Raw genomic sequence first — 16,184 nt, 5'->3', positions numbered from 1 at the left:
TCTACCAAGTGAATGGAAAATAAGCTGGCCTAGTGATTCTGATAGCTACTGGAGTAGACTTCAAAACCAAGTTACTGAGAAGAGATAAAAAAAGTCACCTGATTTTAATAAGGAGACCAATTCGTCATGATGATAAATTATAAAATAATTATAAAACCTTTTTAGAAATTGATATGTAATAAATGTTATGGCTTCTGGTTTCACAAAATAAATCTTAATAGGCTTAAATAGTTATATAGTATAATATAAAATAGTAGTAGATGACTGTTCCATATTCCATTATCTCCTTCAGAAGGTCATCCATATGAAAAATCAACAAAGAAATTTCAGAATTTAACTATACCAGTATCACATATACTTAAAGAACAGACTATTCCATCCAAAAGATATAGAGTACACATTCTTCCTATCATCCTGGGAAATTTCTCTAAAACAGACCACATTCTATGTCAGAAAGCAAAAATTAACAAACACACACACACAGAAAAACACTGAAAAATTTAAAATTTATTCTTCTCTCTTACAAAACATCTTGACCATAGCTTCTCCTCCTTCCATTCCTCCAGTTCCTCCCAACCACCTCCTGAAAGAATCTTCATATCTTATCAGACCTTGTTGGAATAAAAGTAGAAATTACTATCAAGAGAAACAACAGAAATTGCACAAATATAAGAAAAAGTAAATAGTACATTTTTAATGATGTGTAAGACATGAAAATGCCAGAGAGAAAAATTAAAATTTCTATAATCAAGTGGAAGAAGGTAAAGTACAATGTATCAGTACAGCATAAGTAACTGAGCTACATAGTTACGATATAGCTCAGATGTTTCCAAGAAGAAAATTTATAGTTATGACATTTACATTAAAAAATAGGAGATACTAAATATTCCAATGAAATAACTCAAAATCTCAGACAAACAGGAAAAAATGGGGTCCTAAAGTAGTGAATAGCAGGAAATAATAAAGATCTAGGTTAAAATTTATCAGCTGGAAACTAGAAGAAAAAGTAAATAAAATCAATCAAAAAGTTACTTCTCCATAAAAATAAACAGGAGTAACAAAACTCGGGGCAAACTAGATAAATAAACACTGAAAATATATAAAGTAATAACATTTGTAAATTAATACATAACTTAATAAAATTCACTGGCCCTGAGACAGTTGGTCCTTCCCCTTTCCGGGCAATGAAACAGAAATGCTGGTCCTGCCCCTCACAGGAGAGCTGGTCCCCCACTCATGATAAATAGTCCTACTCCTCACCACAGCCATGAGAGAGGTGGACACCCTTCTCCTGAGGGGGGAGGTTCTAATGGCCCCAACTGACCAAATCAGCTACTACACAGACACACATCCAGACCTTTGAGTTGGCCCACCCCAACATCTACCATATCTTTGGCTTGAGGGAGTACATGAAGGGACTTGTCCTATGGCACCATAGCTGCAGATCTCCATGACTTGGAGCCAACAGCAGGATATCCAAGAACAGTTTAGGTGAGGGTATGGTACTGATGATGTACTAGAAGCCAGAGACCTTGAACCAGACCAACAACTCATTGCAATGAACATTTGCAAGTAATTTGTGACACACAGCAGCTCCCAATGCTGCTAAGACAAATGCCTTGTTGAAGAGGTAGGGAAGATGAAGTGAAGTGGGTTCTTTGTTTATTTTGTTTTATTTTTAATGAATATATTCTTAATTTTCTTTTTGGGGGATGCTATAGGGGTGAGGGGTAGATATGGAGGGACTGGAAAATGAATAGTTTTGGGGTACATGATATGCAGTTCCCAAAGAATCAGTAAAAAATTATGTTAAAAAAGAAACAGTGAAAATAAATAAATTAATAAAATTAAGTATAAAAATATATAAAAGAGGATGTTGTAACATTTTCAAATTTCCATTGTAAAGGAATGTTTCCACTGTAGAGTTTGGTGAAAATGCGTATACCAAAAATCTGAAACATGGAGAAGAACTGGACAAATTCATCAAGTTGAATAGATGAAGTAACCACAATTTCAACAATAAGCAAAAGTCTCTCTACTATATATATATATATATATATATATATATATATATATAATGTATATGTATATATATATATGTATAAACCTAAAGGCAACTTTATACTAAATGGAGAGAATTTGACTTCTCTAAAATCAGGAATATGACAAGGGTATATACTCTCACCAGTCTTGTTCAGTGTAATGTTCATAATCTTGTAACGGGGAGTTTTCCTGTGTCCCGCTCAGTCTGCAGCCACTCAGACCCAAGTAAACACACAGAGGCTTATACTAATTAAAACTGTTCAGCCTTTCATTCAGGCTTACTACTGACTAACTCTTACACTTAAACTCAGCCCATTTCTGTTAATCTATGTATCGACACATGTTCTGTGGCTTTACCTGTGTGTCATTACATGTTGCTCCCTGGAGGCAGGCTGGCATCTCCTGACTCACCCTTTCTCTTCCCAGAATTCTCCTTCTCTGCTTATCCTGTCTATACTTCCTGTCTGGCTACTGGTCAGTCAGTGTTTTATTGAACCAGTGTGCAAAAGCATTATCCATAACATAATTTTATCTAAACCAACAAGAAAACAAAGGAAATAGAAAGGGTACAAATAGTAAAGAAAGAAGTCAAAGTATCTCTATTTACAATTAACATGATTCCACACTTAAAAGACTCTAAAAGGAAACTCTTAGACCTAATAAACACATTCAACAAATCAGCAGTGTGCAGCTAAACATGGACAAACAAGTAGCCTTTCTATATAGCAATAATGAATTTGTCTAGAAAGAGGTCACTATAGAATTCCTATCCACAATAGCTTCAAATAAACAGGCAAGTAAACAAATAAATGTAATATCAAAAATAAATTCAGCTAAGAAGGTGAAAGTCCTATATAATGACAATTTCAAGATCCCCAAGAAAGGAATAGAAAGCTCTAGAAAATTGAAAGAAACCCCACGTTCATGGATGGATGGTATCAATCTTCTAATATTGTCATTGTTGCTTCAAATAGTCTATAGGTTCAATCCAATCCCACTAAAGACACCAGTGATATTCTCTCACAGATTTGAAAGGATAGTCTTAAGATTCATGTGAAGGTACAAACGATAGCAAGCTGTCAAAGCAGTTCTCACCAGAGAGAAAAATGCTGGAAGTACCATAATGCTTAGCCTCAAATTACATTACGGAATTACAGTGGCAAGCACTAGGTGGCATGTCACAAAGCAATAGAATTTGACAGAACACTCAGAGAACCCAGAAATCAATCCACATAGCTACAACAACTTAATTTTCACTAAGGTCTTCAAAATTTTATTTGGAAGAAAGACAACCACCTCAATCAAAAGTACCTGGAAAACTGGATTTTAACATGAGGAAGGTAACTTTCATCCCCCCAAGACCCATTCAAGATAGATCAAAGAGCTGAGACTTTAAAAGTACTAGATGAAATTATACACAAAACACTTTAAGATATAATCGTACACAGTGACTTGTTGACATGAGCTTCAGTAGCATAGAAAATAATCCCAAGATTGACCAATTGTATTACAAGAAATTAAAATGCTTCCACACAATACAGAAAACAATGGGCACAATGTAGAGACATGTTACAAAGAGGAACAACTGTTTGCCAATTATATACGAGATAGAGGATTAGTGTTAGAATGTACATAGAACTTAAAAAAAAATCAAACACCAAGAAAGCCCTCAAATCATGCAATCAATAAATGGGCTAATAGTTTGAATAGTCTTCAAATGATTTCATACATATGACTAATAAATATTTGAAAAGATGATCAGTAGTCTTAGTAATTAGACGAATCAAAACTAAAATTAATTTGCATTTCCATCTTCCCCCAATTAGAATGGAAATTATTAAGAAAACAACTCTTATTTATACACTGGTGCAGCCACTGTGAAAGTCAATGTTCAGTTTTCCCCAAAAAATGAATAGACTAACAATATGATACAGCTATACTACTCTTGGGTGTATAAGTAAGACTGTAAATCAGCATGCCACAGAACATATATGAATGCATCTTACTGTACTGTTCACCACTGCTGAGAAACAGAACCAGCCTAGGTGTCCACTGTCAGATAAGTGGATAAAGGAAACATTGGATATACTATAAATTTTTGGCCGAAAAGAAAAAATGAAATCATGCTATTTGGAGGCAGTTGAATAGAACTGAAGATCATTATGTTAAGAGAAATAAGTCAGATTCAGAGAGAAAAATACTTTATATGTTCTCACATTTATTGTATCCAAATTTGAATTTCTATGCAGGTGTATAGATCATGGAGTAGGACTGAGGTCCTAAGAGATTAGGAAGAGGTCTTAAGAGAGGTGAGAGGAAGGAAAAAGAGGAGTCAAGGAAAACATGGAGAAAAAGTTATTCAAAGGGAGAAAATAGATCAGCAGGAGGGTCCAGGTGCAGGGCTAGAAAGATGGCTCAGCAGTTAAGAGCACTTCATTCTCTTGCAGAACACTGGTACTCACACAGTGGCCCACATTGCCCATAACTCCAGCTCTAGGGGACCCAACACCTTCATCTAGTTCCTGAAGCATAGATATATTCTTGGTGCATATACATGTATACAGGAACTCGCTTGTATATCTAAAATAAAAGTAAACTTTTCTTCCTTTTTCATTTTTTGTTTTTTTTTTTAAAGGAGAAATCCATTACTTTATATGGCACCTAAAATAATAATAAAGGATATGCATTAAATTTCAGTTATGTCTTTTCATAACAAAGGGGCCAGTTCAAATATTAAATTATTAATCATGTAGGAGGAACCAGGTATAAACATATGCAGTAAAATAATAGTTATGGCATATTTATTTTGTTAACCAACTTTGAAAAAGGCTGTCTTTAACATTTAAAAATTACTAAAATAAATTAAGATCTATCAGTAGCATAGTCTACTTAACATTAACAAATTCTCACAAGAAAAGTAATGAAAATAATTTTCAAGGATCTCTGTTGATTTTGGTTTTCATGTGGATATAAAGCTAAAACTAATGATGTTGCTATAACAGACCATGAGTATGGGAAAGACTAAGTTTTCTTTGAAATATCTGGGCTTTTCTCCCACTAATAAAAATGCATCTGGTGTCTGTTCAGAACCCAGACTTCAAGTCCTGACCTTGGCTGCAGCTGCATGTGGCAGTGTGCCCAAGTGGCAGTGTCTGAGGACTGTCATACTGTCCCAAGGAAGTCTGGAGCTCTTGTCTACTTTTGCCCTTGAGTTCCCCTGCCTCTTATTGAGAATGAGAAGATGTCATTTTGAAGAACAGCATGGGGACAAGGACGAGGTACAATGAGCCTGAAAACAGCAATTAATTTCTACATGAAGAAGAAAACAAATACACTTTAATCTGTTTAACACATGAGTGATACCATCACTGGCACCTGCTCTAGTTTGAAAGTGAAGGATTCTCACAGGCCTCTGTTACAGCATGGGGACCTGTGATGCTATAATTGGGAGATGGTCGAACCTTTGGGAAGCAGGACCTGGTGAAAGGTTAATAGGTGATTGTGGCACGCCCTAAATGGGTGGTCTCCTCTGTGCCCTCTTTTGTTTTCTAGCTCATGAGTGACAACATGTTCCTGCCATGATATCTGTCTAACTACAAGCCCAAAGCACAGGGACCAAGAAACCTGAATAGGAATCTCCCAAACTATGAGCCATCTTAAATTTTTATTCTTTGCAAGTTAATTATTTCAGATACCTCAGTGTAATGGTAGGAAACTAATATAATATTTATCTTTTATCATGCTAGATGAAAGTACAAATAATGCAAATTTTTTGCAGATATTTTACATATTTTCTAAACCACCTTCCATAATCACTTAATGTTAAATGAATAATGCATAATAGCCTAAATATTATCCTTAGTAACCAAAAGTCAAATATGATATTATTTATAAAAAAAAGAGCTAAGAGATGGAAAGATGCCTCAATGGTTAGCATTCTCTGCTCTTCCAGAAGAGCAGAGTTCAGTTTTCAGTGTCTATCTTGGCCTAATTACAACTACCTGTATGCTCACATGCAGGGTTCTGATGCTCTCTTCTGATCTCTGCAAGCATTCACACTTAATTGCCCATAATGCACACATAGACAAACACACATTTAAAAAAAATCTAATATGTTGTACATTAAGAGGGAAAATACATTATTCTTTAAGCTATAGGGATACTGACATTTTAAAATGCTGTACTTTTATCATTGAATCATTTATTAGGAATACTAATATAATAATTACTATAGTTTTACTAAATAGTATTTCTACCTTCAAGTCAATATAAAACTAAGTTGTGTTGTTATCTAACTGCCTTGCCGACTCATGCTTTTCATATTTAACATCAAACTTGGTTTAGCCTTCAACAACATTGCTTCATAACTTTAAAAGCATTATTTCTATCATATTTACATCATTTACTTTAAAAACATCACAAAAATTAAAAGAAAGAATGGTCTGTAGGTAGGTATATTTACTTTCAAGCAATTGCTGTTAAAAAGCAACTACTAGAGTACCTTTATCTCAGGAATGATGTGTGAAAAGGCAGTGCCACCAAGACCAAGGTCGCATTCTTGAATCATGTCATATTTTCAGAGAGGAGCTATAATATGCAAAAGCATGCTTTTTACTCTGTGTCACCACAAAGCAAAACCTCTTCAGTATGAAGAACTAAAGAAAAATTTGTATACTCCAGGTTCAAGTCCAAATATTTCTGGCCTGTCCAAGAAGTTGATCATATCCTGTTCTTTATTTAAACCTGAATCGTCTGAGGGATTCATGTAAAATCTCGTTGTGTTTATTCTACATTTTCTTCAGAAATGGATTGTAACTTTAAATATGAATTTTGTGACTAGAGAAACATTACTTCCTTCTAGCTTTGAGATCTGGAAAATGATTACTCAATTTGTAAGATTTGAATTAAAACTACTGTAGGTAATTTTCAATGAAAATGACTAATTCTATATGCCTTTAGATAAAGATCAATATATATATATATATATATATATATATATATATATATATATATATACACAAATACGTAAAATGCATGAATAATTGAAAAAAACAGGCTATGAATTCGAGAGGCAGTGGGAGGGGGACGTGGGAAGAGCTGGACATGGGAGGGGGTGAAAATGTAAATACAGTACTCAAGTACATTTGAAATTATTCAAACATTTAATTTTAAAAAAATGAACACTAATATATTCACTTAAAATTTTTAAAGTGAAAAATATTTAAAAATGTCAGAGACTAAAGTGTTAGTTTCTACATGTTCTTTTTGTTTCAAATTTAACTTATTTTAATTTACTGGCAATATGTATATTTTTATAGAAGTTAACATGTATATTGATGTAGGTATTCATTGTGAAATGGTTAATCTAGTTAGTTATTTAATTTAGGCTTTATCTTGTGTGCTTTTTTATAGTGAGATCACTTACTTTCTACTACCAGAAAATTTAAATGTATATTATTTATCATTATTACCTGTTATGATAAAATAACATTATTAGCCCACTTTCCATGATGTATAGTAAGATGTCTTAAATTTTTAAGGAAAGCATATGGAGTACAAACAAAGAGACAGAAAGATACACACATACACACACACACACACACACACACACACACACACACACACATACACTTGTGGTGCTATATTGTGTACCCTAATAAAATTTGCTTGAAGATCAGAGGACAGAACAAGCCACTGGATTAAACATAGAAGCCAGGCAGGGGTAGCACTCACCTTTAATCCTAGACCACACCATAATCCAGATGGATCTCTGTGAGTTCAAAGCCACCCTGAACTATATGAGATTGACTCAGTCTAGGAGAAAAACAGAGCCAGGCAGTGATGGCACACTCCTTTAATCCCAGCACTTGGGAGTCACACACCCCAGCACTTGAGATCTCACACCCTTAATCTCAGTATTTGGGAAGCACACATGCTACTAATCCCAACACTAGGAAGCCAGTGATGGCTGGGTGGAGAAAGCTTTATAAGATGTGAGGAGTCAGGAACTAAAGGCTTTTTTCAGGTGGACCCCTTTCAGCAGAGGACTCAAGAGACATGCAGTCAGAGAATTCATGGAGTTGGCGAGGTGAGACATGGCAGTGGCTTGTTCCTTTGTCTCTCCGATCTTCAGGCAAATTTTATTAGGGAACACAATATGTCACCACACACACTACCAAAAAATTTCATTATTTACACAGAATTTACTCCCACTGCTATATTTTTCTATGTGTTTACATGTTCTATCATTCAAGAAGAAAAATAAAAGCGATTAAGGCAATGCAAAAATAAATAACCAACCATAGGTTTATAACTTTCACACGTTTCAAAATCTACTCCTGAACCTCAGCTGAATAGGGAAAGTGGCAGAATCTATTGTGCAGTTCATCCATGTGTCCCAAGTCCCATTGACAAGATTAGGTTTGACCAAACTGGAAGTGGGAACAATCGAGAGAATAGGGCTTAGAGAAGAGAGGTGGCACAGAGTCCTTTCAGAAGAACCCTATACCTTATCCCTTCCTAAAGCTGACACCAGGGAATGTTAGTGCCTGTTGCCTTTTTAGTGTCTGGGAATGTGGCAAGTTTCTCTAAAGATGTGGGACTTAACAGATTATGTGAGAGGAATTCTCGACCCAAGACAAGCTTTAGATATTCCATGTCACAAGCCCCTGAGAGGAAAGGATACTAACTTTCAAGGATTCCTGATCCCTACATGAGTAGTAAAATTGGTAAAGCAAGGGAAACCAGAAGCTGGAAAAAATATGGTTGTCACAGAGTAAATCCTGTGAGCCAAAATCAGACGCAGAAGTGGATGCTTCACAGGTATCAACTGAAGGATGTTGATCCCAGAAGGTGGCTCAATGGAGAGGGGCTAGCAACCCTTGTAGTCTTGCTAGTACATTAGCTCTACTTAGATAAGGATGCAGTTGTACAACCAGGGCAAGGAATACGGTCCCTACTCTGAGTACATGAGTATTATGTCAGCAGTATGGGATAAGAAATTTTCTAAGCCTGTATTTGGATGTCAAATTCCACTTCTTGGTGGCTATGCATTCTCAGTTCAGTCATATGTAACATAAAATCCCTTTCTCTATTGTAGGTTCGCACATGGGAGACATTTTATATTATATTAAGTAATAAAAATTGGTTTAATATTCTGTTGGGAATTTATGAAAACATAAATAATTTTTCAACGTATAAATATTGAGAACTACTAGTCCATAAATTTCTGAATAAGAAATCCACTAATATTTCGTTAGAGTTTGAATGTTTTGTTTTGTGTGGAGGGGGTTTATTTTTAAATCTGTGTTGTAATGCTGAAGTCAGAGACGAGAAACAGATAAATCAACAGAAAGCTTGAATGAAGAATATGTATGTGTCTAAATTAACATCAAAAGAGCAATTCCATATTTAATTTGGCACTACCTTGCTGACTTTTCCTAACCAATGGTGTACTAATCAATAGTAAGCTAGACTCTCAGAACGTCCGAGGCTCACATACTGCCAATTCCTGACACAAACGCAGAAACCCATACTGGCATACAATGAGTGCAGACCTGGGGATCTAGCCTTTTCTGTATCCTGAAGAGCCTGGAGTAAAAGTTAAACATAAGGCCTGGGACAACATGTCTTGATTAGCCAAAGATTCCCCTTTAGCAGACCACAAGGACATTCCTCAGAAACACTTCTTGGAACAGCAGACATTGGGATCTGTTGTTGTGAGCCATGTCATGTTGTTATGAGTTGGTTGAGGGTGTATCCTGTAACACGGAACTCCCTGTTTCTTCTGCTGGTGGAAACCCTCACCTTTCTGTGGTACAGTGGCCTCACCCCAAAACCGCATCAGAAGAAGCTTTGTAAGGACTCTGGACAAAGCCCAGGGATCACACAGAGCTGAGCTCATCAGTGTTTGCTTTGGGCTATTCTGTGTGCTTTCCACTTTCTACACTTTCTCCTGGGGTTGCCATTATGTAACATTCGTAAATATTTCATAAGCTGGGGCTGTATGTAGTCAACTGTAAATGCTACAGATCGCACCATCTACAGGAAGAGGATGTTTCATCACTTTAGTTACAACCAATCCACTTCTATGACTACGAACATCTTCTCCATAAAGCAGTAGTTTAATAGGTACTATGGAATAATAAAATGTTAAGTGTGGTCTTAGGAAAACTTGACAAGATTAAAAAAAAAGTGAACTTTAGAAGACTGAATTTTCTATATGTTGCACCACTGTGGTTCACCAGTGTATCACATTGTCACATTGCCTTCAGCTTTGTGAGGACATATTGATTTATTCTCTCTGGTTGGTAAATTTCACCTCTTGACAACAAATGAACTATATTAGAAAAGTGCCTATGTAATTTGCAATATACCTTGGAGAAGTGTGGGAAAATAGCCATCATTAAAAAGAAGCTTGACTATCTGCACACACACACACACACACACACACACACACACACACACATACACACACACACACATTTCTGTAATGGGTCCTCTGCTTTTGCTTAATAGTTTTGTATTTCTCTCCTGACAATGAATATAGTGGTGTAATTTTGTCCTGGGTCCTCAAAAGTACTTCACTGTGAATATGTAATGTAAAAATTAAAAGTAAATATACTTCTCAACTGCACACAGCTCTATTGTATTTGGTAGTATTTTTATTAGTTAATGTGGGCACCAATGTTTTTTAAAGAGCTCATTGTGCATACAATAAAGCAGTGTGAGACTATTGTGGAATGTACCAATGTTGAAAGGAAGCAAGTATGTTTATTTAAATATGATTTTTAAATGTTTGAGATGAATATACAATGACAGCACTTCTCCCCTTCTCCTTTTTCCTTTCAGTCCCTCTCAGTGGCCTGTAGATTTTTGTCTAGGGTTGAGCCCCCTGAGTTTTCTCTTTCCACATTTCCATGTCTGTTGGTGTCCTCATTGCTCGGATTATGGCCATAGGCAGCTATGTTGGTGAGATTTCATGGGTGCAGCTTTTCTGACATTTCTAGGAGACACAATCTCACAGCAAACCCTACAATCTTCTCTCTTACACTCTTTCACCTCGTTTCTGCAGTGAACCCTGAGCCTTAGGTGAGGGAGTTGTGTTGTAAGAGAAGTATATGTTGGGATCGGGAGCTGCAACTCTATATTGTGATCAGCTGTGGTTTTACAGAACGCTTCCCATCTGTTGCAAGAAGTTTATGTGGTGGAGGGTGAGAATTACATTAATCTAAGACTATAAAGATATGCATATTTAGAATGTTTTTAGAGATTGTTAGTTTAGTAAAGTGGAGTTTGTTGGGTCTTCTCTAAGATCTATGGCTTTACTAGCCTTGGAACATTGTCTAGGTTTCCAGTACGTGACATGGAACAGGCTTTAAGTCCAAATATAGAGCTGTTGGTTACCACAAAAGAATGTGTGCCATTACTGAATCCTTAAGGTTATTGTGGCATGTGGCTGTGGTGGTGCATAGGCATCATAGCAAAAACAAGTATCTTAATAGAGAAAAATCCCATAGTCATGTATGTGAAGACTAGAATTGTTGCCAGTTAACCAAGGCTTTATTCATGGAGTCAATAAAATCCAAATTGGCAACTTAATGAGCACCTAGAAGCTGACAAACTGAGTCTAAGAGTTTGTATAGAAAAAGAAGAGTTACTCAAGAAAATGTTAAGGCTGGCATAGCTAATGTCTCCAAAATATAGGAAGCCTGTAAATCCACTGGGGTGGCAAACTATACTGAGCAGCAGAATCTGATTATGCATCTGTCTCTTGAGAGTAGATTCACAGATTACTCATATTTCCAAAAACACATACACACACACACACACACACACACACACACACACACACACACACACATTCATATACATTTGCAATTCAGAAGACACTTTAAGGAAACTTTAAGGACTAGGAAACCATCCATGGAAGGAGGGATATAAAAGTATACATGGTAAGACATGAAAACTACTAAAAAGAGCTTGTATGGAGTATTAGGAAGAGAGAAAACTCAATTTCTCATCTACAGACAAAGTTAATTTCATGCTACTTTCTTATGTATACTTTAAGAGAAAAAAACATTTCCTATAGATGTAATTTTGGAAACATCCAGAAGCTTTCTTATTTTATTTTATTATGTGTGTGAGTGTTTTGTCTACATGTATATACGTACACCATGTGCTTGCTTTTGAAAGCCAGAAGAGTGTGTCAGATTCCCTGGAGCTGGAGTTACAGACAGTTGTGAACTAACATGTGGGTACTGGGAATTGAAAATTGAACCTGGGCCCTCTGCAAAAGCAGCAAGTTCTTTTAGTCACTGAGTCATCTCTCTGCCTCCCTCAAAAGAAACCTTTCTTTAAAAACATGCTTTCAAAATTCAAAGAAGTATTGTATTAAATTTTGTGAAAATTTGGAAAAATATTATTTTTTCCCTTCAAACAAACAAGTGAAATCCACACATGAAGAAAAGGTGAGAAAGTACTTTCCTACTTGAATGCCACAGTGGTCTCTGTTGGGTCTTACTACACTAGAGTCTAACAGAGCAATTAGCTCTAATTAGCACATTTATTGTCAAGGTTCCATGAAATGTGAGAATGGGATGGGCAGAAAGGATAATCCCCTTATCTCCACTACTGCTGATCCCTCCAGAAAACAAGATTGAAGACATTGTCAGGGTCTGGAAGGCAATTTAGCTGCCTCCAGCTGCCTGTCCACACTAACAGAGGTCTGCCCCCAGGAATACCTGCCTATGGCTCTCACGGACCTTCATTCCAGAACTGGGAAGTGAAATTCCATAGAAATAGTAATGCTATTAACATTAAGGATTGGAAGCTCCTGTGAGATTTCAATATAGATTTTACATTTTAACACAATAGACACTGATAAATAATCTTGTATGCCTCAGGAATGTAGTTGAGTGGGATAGTCAAGGGGTTTCTTAAGTAATGAAAGTTTGCAAAATGTCATCAAGTTTAATAGTTAATAGAAGTTTTCCCTCTTTTTAATGCTGTGAACAATAAGAATATTTTTCATCTTGATGTATTTTAAAAAAATAGATCTTGAGTCAACATTTAAACCTAATCTATGTAATAGCTATTTTTATTAAATGATTATGTTTACCACGACATGACTATAACTACATATTATAAATTAATTTGAAAATGTAATATGTATCAAATTTAATATATCATATTGCTTTATAAGTTATAATTCTATTAATTTTCTTCCTCAATTAATTTTGATGTTTAATATTCAAATCTTTAAGCAATATTAGAGTTATTAAAATAATTCAAAATTTAGTTCATATTATATTAAGATCATTGATATAAATAGAAAAAAATGAAAATGTAGGGCAAAATTATATAAATTAATACAATAATTTTAGAATGGAGTTATGATAATTTAATGAAAATGAGAATGGTTACACCTTTGGGAGCATGCTCTAATAGAACAACATAGCACTCATAATCTCTGGGTACATCTTTATATTCACTTTAAATCCATTAACAATTTTGCTTGGCAACATAAATACACACAGTGAAAGAAAGGCTTGTGTATAAATAGGTATTATATACACTGTATATGTATGTATATAGCATAAAGACATAACACATATATTCTAAAAATTCTATGTCGAACATATAAGGCAATACATGCATAATACACATAATAACATATACACAATAATGCATGTTTTATATGTTCCTGTATGCATACACACACAGTGTTATATGTATATAAGTTATCTGTCTACCTATGTGTAAAGGTATGTATATTTACTTTTTCATGTATATTCATATATGATAGGATATGAAATATACTAACACAATAAGTAAAAGATATAATAATGACACAAAATAGTGTTTGTTCTGAATTAAAATTCTGAGTTCTTGGTAGATGTATGATATGGGAGGATTTTTAAGCTATGTTAAACAGTCTACAGCAAAATGATTGTTTGAAAATAGTATAAAACTGAAAAGAGATGTTTGCTTCTCTTATTTGTACTCATGCTTTTATGAACTGAATGTTTTTTTCACCCCAGTGTTGTGTTTCCTTTATAATTATAAAGCACACTTTAAATCCAAAACTCACAAGTAAATTGTCTCAAATTAAATTATGAACAAGTTGAAAAGCAAATTGGCAGACCAACAAATGGCACACAAAAGGGAAACACCAGCAGAAGGAAAATCAGAATTGGTGACCCCTTGGTTGGATATTTTCATACACCGCTGAATTTATTGTATAGGCAAGACATTCCAGGATGGAGGTGCTGGCTTGTAAATGTTTAAAAAATGGTATGTTTTTTTCTTCTCAAAATATTTAGTGTCTACATTTCATCAGTAAGCCAAGTAAATCATGGCTTCTTCAAGTGCAAGGATCGAAACCAATTACCATTAGTGACCATCGGGTGCAGCCGATCCTTTCTGTCCTGTTGCCTGAATCTCAATGCTCTCCCAAGTGTGCCTGTGCAATTTAACAGGACGATCAATACCCCGCAGCAGTTAGCAGCAGCCCTCTTGAAGTGCTTCACAAAACGTGCTACATTTCTCTACCGAATAAATGTCAAAACATTCCAACAGCTACAATTCTTGGGAGAAATCGTTCTTCTGAAACATTATTGACATACTTTAACCCACATTTCCCGCCGCTCGCAGGCGTCCTACTGGTCAGTCAATTCCGATTTGGCAAGAGCCACATCGACACGTGCCCCCGCTGACTTGCTTGGCCGCTGTGAAAGATAGCAAAATCTGGTGGCTAGGTCCTGGAGTTCAAGGGTCAGTGGTCTAACTCTGACTCAAGGTCAAGGTGATGGCAATCTCTCTCCAGAGACTTGGCTTCATTTCTAACCCGCCCTTGAAACTGATCAATAGCATCACAAACCATGCCTCCTGAGCACAAAAGACCACCAGATCTAAATGCTGCTAGGATATATCTGGTAAATCAGAAGCTTAAAAGACATTCAGGGATATTTAACTTCTCACTGAAAGGATAAAGCAATAGTGATACACTCATATACATCTTTATAATTAATAAAATAATAAATAATTTGAATATACATATGCATGTGTTTGTGTGTGTGTGTGTGTGTGTGTGTGTGTGTGTGTGTGTGAAGAAAAGAAACTTAAGGTTATTTTTCATTTCTATGGGCTTTTTTTTTATTGGTCCACTTTAGAAACTCCCATGTTGTGACTGCTTTGGTCTAAACTCATAAACTAATGGGGCAGTCAGTAGTTGCCAAGACTTTATTTAATAGGTGTATATGCTCTCCTTCAACCTTAGCTTGATTTTCCTTTGTGTTGTTGCCCATTTAAAATCCTTGACCTCTCCCAGTCTTTCCATGAATTATTTCAGCAGAAGATGTGAGTCTTCCAGATAACTGCAAACAAAAAGCTGCAAAGTCAGACCAAGCTTCAGTTGGATATCCACAAGAACAGAAAGTGTTTTGTTGGCCTGGCTCTACAACTCATTCCAGAACAAGAAGGTGGGGCCCTTAAAAATACCCAGCCCAGTCAGGTCACCCTGGAACTATCACTGCAGACAGACAGCTAGCATTCCTTCACAGGGACTTCTCTTACTGCATCTGGAGTCCATGCTTAGGACTACTTAACCAAGAGTAACTAGATTTTACTAACTCAGGAAGTTATAATGGGTTCTCTAACCCCATTGCTATCTGGTTTCTTTTTCTGCTATGCCTGCCCCTGGCCAGGATGTAGTGACAAAGAAAGAGAAGGTCTATCCTAGATTACAAAATGTTACATTTGCCTTCTTTGGGGTGAAAAATTATTCAGTGGAGGCAGTCAATGTATGTAAGTAAGGCTGTTGAGACATCCACGAGTGTCCCTGGATATACTAAAATTCTTAGTACCAATTTTTTTTCAATAAACACCAGTAATAACAGTCTGAATAACAACTTCTCCATAAATTTGTCTTAAAATTATGTACTTTTCTAAGCAAACAAGAATGTTTTTAATGTTATCTATTTAATATTAAAAGACGTTTAAGACAAGATACAATACCCATTTTTTTTTATAATCTTCCTTATCTCTTTCTCAAATTTATCCAAGGATGTAATTTAGTGCAAAAATGGAAAGCACATGAAATCCCAACTGTATGCTCTGAAGTAACGTGAAGCAAGATCCGG

The 16,184-nt window shown here is 35.6% G+C and overlaps 2 long non-coding RNA genes across 2 annotated transcripts; one reads left to right on the top strand and one right to left on the bottom strand.

The window, feature by feature from the left end:
• Nucleotides 1–487: 487 nt before the first annotated feature.
• LOC131926751 (uncharacterized) lies at nucleotides 488–3,225 on the bottom strand. The gene is made up of 3 exons (XR_009383558.1): nucleotides 3,139–3,225; nucleotides 2,186–2,257; nucleotides 488–611 (listed from the first exon to the last, which is right to left on the bottom strand). It is a non-coding gene; the product is annotated as an uncharacterized LOC131926751 (long non-coding RNA).
• Nucleotides 3,226–3,267: 42 nt separating this feature from the next.
• On the top strand, nucleotides 3,268–14,619 carry LOC131926687 (uncharacterized). Its single transcript, XR_009383542.1, has 2 exons — nucleotides 3,268–3,383; nucleotides 14,367–14,619. It is a non-coding gene; the product is annotated as an uncharacterized LOC131926687 (long non-coding RNA).
• The last annotated feature ends 1,565 nt before the right edge of the window (nucleotides 14,620–16,184 follow it).

This window comes from Peromyscus eremicus, chromosome 16_21 (genome assembly GCF_949786415.1).
Source record: "Peromyscus eremicus chromosome 16_21, PerEre_H2_v1, whole genome shotgun sequence".
NCBI classification, from domain to species: Eukaryota; Metazoa; Chordata; class Mammalia; order Rodentia; family Cricetidae; genus Peromyscus; species Peromyscus eremicus.
Note: the sequence above shows the minus strand (reverse complement) of the source record. Positions and strands in the feature narration are given on the sequence as shown.